At 45.8% G+C, this 6334-nt stretch overlaps 1 long non-coding RNA gene across 1 annotated transcript; it reads right to left on the bottom strand.

The window, feature by feature from the left end:
* Positions 1–3660: 3660 nt before the first annotated feature.
* Positions 3661–5266, bottom strand: LOC141129954 (uncharacterized). The gene is made up of 3 exons (XR_012241921.1): positions 5008–5266; positions 3947–4165; positions 3661–3850 (listed from the first exon to the last, which is right to left on the bottom strand). It is a non-coding gene; the product is annotated as an uncharacterized lncRNA (long non-coding RNA).
* Between the last annotated feature and the right edge of the window lie 1068 nt (positions 5267–6334).

The raw sequence follows: 6334 nt of genomic DNA, 5'->3' as shown, positions 1-6334 counted from the left end.
CTAGCCCACATTACATAAAACAAAAAAAAAAAAAATGTATATATAATATATATATATTTTTTTCATGTATTTTTCCCTTTTTCATGGGATAGGGGGCTTTCCATATGAATGAATATTTATAGACATTTTGTTTTTTTTTTTGCTAAATTTGTTTATATTGTGTATTGATTATATATGTTTATTGATACCAGGTATTCAGTCAGATGTTGAGAGACCGAAGCCCTAAAGAAGCAGCCTCAACCGAGCAATGCGTAGGCGATTTCCACTATCTGACTCTCACCTCAATCTTGTTTTTATGTAATTTTGTCTAGTTTGTGGCCCTTATAATGTGTTTTGTCATACTTTAAGAATTTTTGTAATAAAGATACATTTTTTCATATAAATAGTTTGTTTATCCAATAATAATAAAGATATCAGGGGGTCATCGTTTAACGCCCTTACAATTACATTTCTCCGCTTCACAAAAATATTTGGAGAAAACCACCAAGTTTCCAATTTAGATCCACGAGACAGACTAGTCAGAATCTTCTTTAAATAGACATCTTTCCTTTCTTTGCCCTCTTTTCCCTCTCCCCCCCCCCCCTTCATTTTACTTTGAACTATGTTTTTTATAATTGTACAATGAGTGCTCATTCTTCTTGTTTGTCAAGGCACTCAAGAAAGCACAATGTTTCCTATGAGTAATTCCCCAAAATGCAATGTTTTTTCTTAGCCTAACTCAAAGACTTCTCTTCAATGGAGGAGGCCCTTCCCCTACCAGATGGGAGGGGAGCGCCATTCCATGGCAGACTTTTTTGCCTATAATAATAGCCAGATATGGAGGATACAGTTAAGATACCAGTAATACCAGTAAATCTTTTCATTGTTCTTCAGATGTTACTGCATGAGAATACTGAGCATGTGTTGTTGAAACTATGTTCATATATAGACTTGTATTCTTTTGTACCTCTCGTTTCTTACAATGACAATAAAAACTATTGAAAGAGAAATTAATTTCAACACTGACTCACAATTTATAAGTCAAATCTTATCTGGTATCTACTGTACATAGGGGCTCTAGGATTGCGCAAAGACCTTGGGCCCACTGTGGAAAGAAAATTAATATGCCACTGTTAACAGTGGGCTTGGCTTATTATGCTGAACGGTGGGCATTGCCACATTTTCTTAAACAGTGTGAGTGGATTAAAAAGACAGTGTTAACAACAATAAGCGTACACACCACATACACTGTGCACATACATAGTTGGCAACATTGTAAAAACATTTTTAGGGACACTTTTTTGGCTGTATTATAATTAGGGGCGGCCATACGTTTGTAGGTGTTCCACAGGGGAAAAGTAAAAATGCGGTGAGCGCGGCGGCGAAGAATGGGCGTGGTTTACGCAAAATAGTGGTCATGTCTTAAATGGGCGTGGCTCAAAGGGGGGTGTGGTTAACGTCTGAGATGAACGAGGGATGGAGGGAGAGGGAGGGAGGGATGGAGGGACAGCAGCCCCAGATCCTACCTAACAATAGAAATATGTGTATTCCAGCAAGTTTAACAATCAGCAAAGATACTCCAAACACCTGGTGTTAGCACTTCAATCATCCCGACACCATGGTTGTTATGGTGTCAGGATGATTGAAGTGCATTTTTTCTGTTATTACATTGTAATATAAAATGCAATCATTCAACTCACCATAATGCTGAATCAGTGGGATCCCTGAGCGTGTCACCTGCCACGTCGCCTGCCACCAGCCGTCCGTCCTTGCATCAGGTGCCCCCAGCAGAGTCCGTTCTTGCATCAGGTGTTCCAGCAGAGTCCGTCCTTGCATCAGGTGTCCCAGCAGAGTCTGTCCTTGCATCAGGTGCCCCCAGTAGAGTCCCTCCTTGCATCAGGTGTTCCAGCAGAGTCCGTCTTTGCATCAGGTGTCCCAGCAGAGTCCGTCCTTGCATCAGGTGCCCCCAGCGGAGCCCCCCTTACATCAGATGTCACCAGCGGAGCCCCCCCTTACATCAGATGTCCCCAGCTGGGCCCCCCCTTACATCAGATGTCTCCAGCAGGGCCCCCCTTACATCAGGTGTCCCCAGCAGAGCCCCCCTTACATCAGGTGTCCCCAGCGGATCCCCCTTAGATCAGGTTTCCCCAGCGGAGCCCCCCTTACATCAGATTTCCCCAGTGGAGCCCCCCTTACATCAGGTTTCCCCAGCGGAGCCCCTCCTTACATCAGATGTCCCCAGCGGTGCCCCCCCCTTACATTAGGTTTCCCCAGCGAAGCCCCCCCTTACATCAGGTTTCCCCAGCGGAGCCCCCCTTACACCAGGTTTCCCCAGCAGAGCCCCCTTTACATCAGGTGTCCCCAGCGGAGCCCCCCTTACATCAGGTTTCCACAGCAGTGCCCCCCCTTACATCAGGTTTCCCCATCGGAACCCCCCCTTACATCAGGTTTCCCCAGCGGTGCCCCCCCTTACATCAAGTTTCCCCAGCCGAGCCCCCCCTTACATCAGGTTTCCCCAGCGGAGCCCCCTTATAACAGGTTTTCCCAGCGGAGCCCCCCCTTACATCAGGTTTCCCTAGCGGAGCCCCCCCTTACATCAGGTTTCCCCAGTGGAGCCCCCCCTTACATCAGGTTTCCCCAGCGGTGCCCCCCCTTACATCAGGTTTCCCCAGCGGAGCCCCCCCTTACATCAGGTTTCCCCAGCGGAGCCCCCCCTTACATCAGGTTTCCCCAGCGGTGCCCCCCTTACATCAGGTTTTCCCAGCGGTGCCCCCCTTACATCAGGTTTTCCCAGCGGAGCCCCCCTTACATCAGGTTTCCCCAGCAGAGCCCCCCCTTACATCAGGTTTCCCCAGCGGTGCCCCCCTCAATTCAGGTTTCCCCAGCGCAGCCCCCCCTTACAACAGGTTAGTCTCCGCCGGCTGCGTGGGAGGTGGAACGGGGCGGAGTGGGGTGAGCGGGGCTGGGGGGTAGGCGGGGCGAGACACAGGAGCTCTGTCTAGCCGCCCAGCCGTGTTCCTGGTTTTCTAAAAAATGACGGCCGGCAGAGACAATGTCTCCGCCAGCCGCAGACCTCTAGCGGCGGCGGAAAATCCTGGAAAAAAATAATTTCTCAGGACAGTTCCCGGGAAGCAATAAATTTGGGAAAATAGTGTAAATCCCGGAAATGTCCTGGGAAATTTGGGACATTTGGTAAGTATGCACATATGCTGTCCTCCTTGTAGTTTCCGGATACAAAATAATATCTTTGCAACAAGCAAGAGTCACATAGACACAAATGTTGAATACAGACATGAAATTAAGTTGTCTAAGCCTACAGTTTATAAGAACTTCAATTAAATAGTTAGGGACTACTTTGCAACCAGCAACAGTTGAGACAATAAACACATCACAGTCAGAAGTTTGTAATTTACAGAAGAGCTTACAGAGTGCAGCAATCATGACTGTAGCTTGCAACCTAGACTATTTAATGCAATTTTCAAGAGTATTTAACATACAGAACTGTGGATAGGGTGCAATAATCAGTATTATCTACTACCAAGAGTGCAGGAAGTAAGTACAACATAGTGTATGAAGCTCAGTAGTCAGAAATATGAACAAAGAAGGGGGGATTTCCCCGGGGTGGGGTTTTTAGGCAGCACAGTAATGAATTGAGTCAATGATATATGAAAAATTAGACAAATTTATTAGTACAAAGGTGACATAACATGGAAGTTAAAACAATGAGCTCCAGTGGGAAGTACTTAAAATTGTAATTCAGCTAAACATACATTTGCAGACATATATTCATAACAAAAACTTGATATCATGAACATTAAACCTGACGCGTTTCAACCCATACACTAAGGGTCTTTTTCAGAGGGTCAGTCTGCTGGAAAATATATATAAGATTGGTATACATATAAGAATCCCATTATATATGATAAAATTAAAATTAACATACAATACACGGATATAGTATAATTACCCAACAATGTATGTCCAGCAGGCAAAGAGAGAAGCCTCTCACATGGAGATCCCTTAAAAAGTTATCTTTTCCTCTTCCCCAGAAAAGAGTCCCAGGCACCTCTACCGCCGCAGCAGCCAGGACTGGGGCAACAAAACCAGTGATGTAACTTACGAGAGGTCACACTCTCACGCACCGCCTCCCAGGCCAAAAAAAAAACGTCCGAAAAGCAAACCACACCTGTGATGAAGTTAAAAGGACAAACTAAATAAACGCCCATTATGTATGAAACAAATTAATAAAATTAATATGTGGACAAAACAGCCACTAGGGGACTGAAGTCTCCAAATGTGTCATATGTGTAAGTAAAAAAAAGGGGTCTCAAAGCTGTATTTATATATCAAAATATAAGGACCAATTGATGGGAATAATTCATAAAAAATATAGGTAGTATTGCAAACCCACTCAATTTATACCATGTGTGAAAATAATGGTGAGATGATGAGGGAGGGGAAAAGGGGGGGGGGGTGAGAAGGAGTAGGAGAATGATGAGCATAGCATGAATTTTGTAAGAGTGACAGAAAAAACATGCAGTGAATATGTGTTGGGTGAGAGAGTTGGTGATATGCGTGAAAGGATGTGTAGAGAAAACCACAAGTGAACAAAAAAGATTGAAGAGTGCCAAAAATAGATCCAAGTGTGAAAAGAAAAAGAAAAACTGTGAGTCCAAACATTACCTTAGAAGGTATTAGGTAGCGCATGTGACTGCACCATATTGCCCCATATGAGTAGACTGTTACTTGTAACCCGGAATATGTCATACTCAGCGGATCAATATCTAATCTGAGTCGACCAGTCTAAAATAAAATAGATATAGGAAAAATAATAAAGATATCACTGTAAGTAGATAAATAAAGATCAATGTAAAAGTAATTAATTTCAACATGAACCATAGCTATACTGGGCAAAAAATGGCGCTAAGAAATATACTTACAGTATAGAGACTGCATGTGCTTCTAGTCCACCAGACAGGGAAAGACTGAGAGTGTGTGGTTACTACTACCCATATATAAATCACTTACTGGGGGCGTGTATGCCTTGTCTTGGTCCACCACAGGTGTGCACTATCAGCCGATTAAGCCATAACAGGCGGCATGGCCGCCATCCAAACGGCCGAGTGTGGCCTCCCCGGGGAAAAGCTGAACGGCTCCGACATAACGTCACTCTCGTCGTAATTCCGTGACATGCCCACGTCACATCGCACGCACGGGGCCCCGTGCATGCGCAGTGATGGGGAGTGTTCGAGAGTGTTCCGGAACGCCAGCGGCAAGGAGGAAGGATCCCCAATACGGCACCCGGTGCCAGCCCGGGCGTCCAATGGGGAAGAAGGGGGGAGGAGCCACCTGGGAATTGCCGGCCCCTCCCCCCCTTTGCTGGGAAGTCACACCAAAGGTCACCCCCGACCCGGAAGCGGCAGCGAGCAAGGCGCCGGAACCCTGGTGGGGAAAAGGGAAGCAACAGAAAAGGGGACACAGAGCAAAATAATCATTTATTATGAAACTTGAGCATGTTGATAAAGCAAGCATGTGAGGAGGAGGGGGACAACAGTGATGTCCAAACCACATAGATATTATCCCCCAAGACTTCACAATTCCTTACACATACGTAGTAAACATTTACAATTCAAAAGTGGTGCCACTAACCACTGGGCATCACATGTGTTATGTATATATGAGACATCAGTAAACATAGGAGACTCAATCACATACATTGGGGAATCTGCAAAATCAAATTCAAACTAAAGATAAATAATATAAAATAAAATGAAAATACATTAAATGAGGGAGGAGGAAAGAGAGGGGCAGAGAACATGGTCAGAAGGTCTTATTATTTTTTATTCAATTTTTGACCAATATAGAGGAGGATAATGTTACTGGGTCCCCCCCCATCATTTAATGGGGGGTGGCAATTCCCAGGCGGCTCCTCCCCCCTTCTTCCCCATTGGACGCCCGGGCTGGCACCGGGCGCCATATTGGGGATCCTTTCTCCTTGCCGGCGGCTTTCCGGAACACTCTCGGGCGATCCAAGTCACTGCGCATGCGCGGGGCCCAGTGCGTGCGACGTGACGTAGGCACGTCACGGGATTACGACGAGAGTGACGTCATGTTGGAGCCGTTCGGCTTTTCCCGAACGCCGGGGTGGCCACACTCGGCCGTTTGGATGGCGGCCATGCCGCCTGTTATGGCTTAATCGGCTGATAGTGCACACCTGTGGTGGACCAAGACAAGGCATACACGCCCCCAGTAAGTGATATATACATATATGGGTAGTAGTAACCACACACTCTCAGTCTTTCCCTGTCTGGTGGACTAGAAGCACATGCAGTCTCTATACTGTAAGTATATTTCT

This window comes from Aquarana catesbeiana, linkage group LG02 (genome assembly GCF_042186555.1).
Source record: "Aquarana catesbeiana isolate 2022-GZ linkage group LG02, ASM4218655v1, whole genome shotgun sequence".
Taxonomy (NCBI): domain Eukaryota; kingdom Metazoa; phylum Chordata; class Amphibia; order Anura; family Ranidae; genus Aquarana; species Aquarana catesbeiana.
Note: the sequence above shows the minus strand (reverse complement) of the source record. Positions and strands in the feature narration are given on the sequence as shown.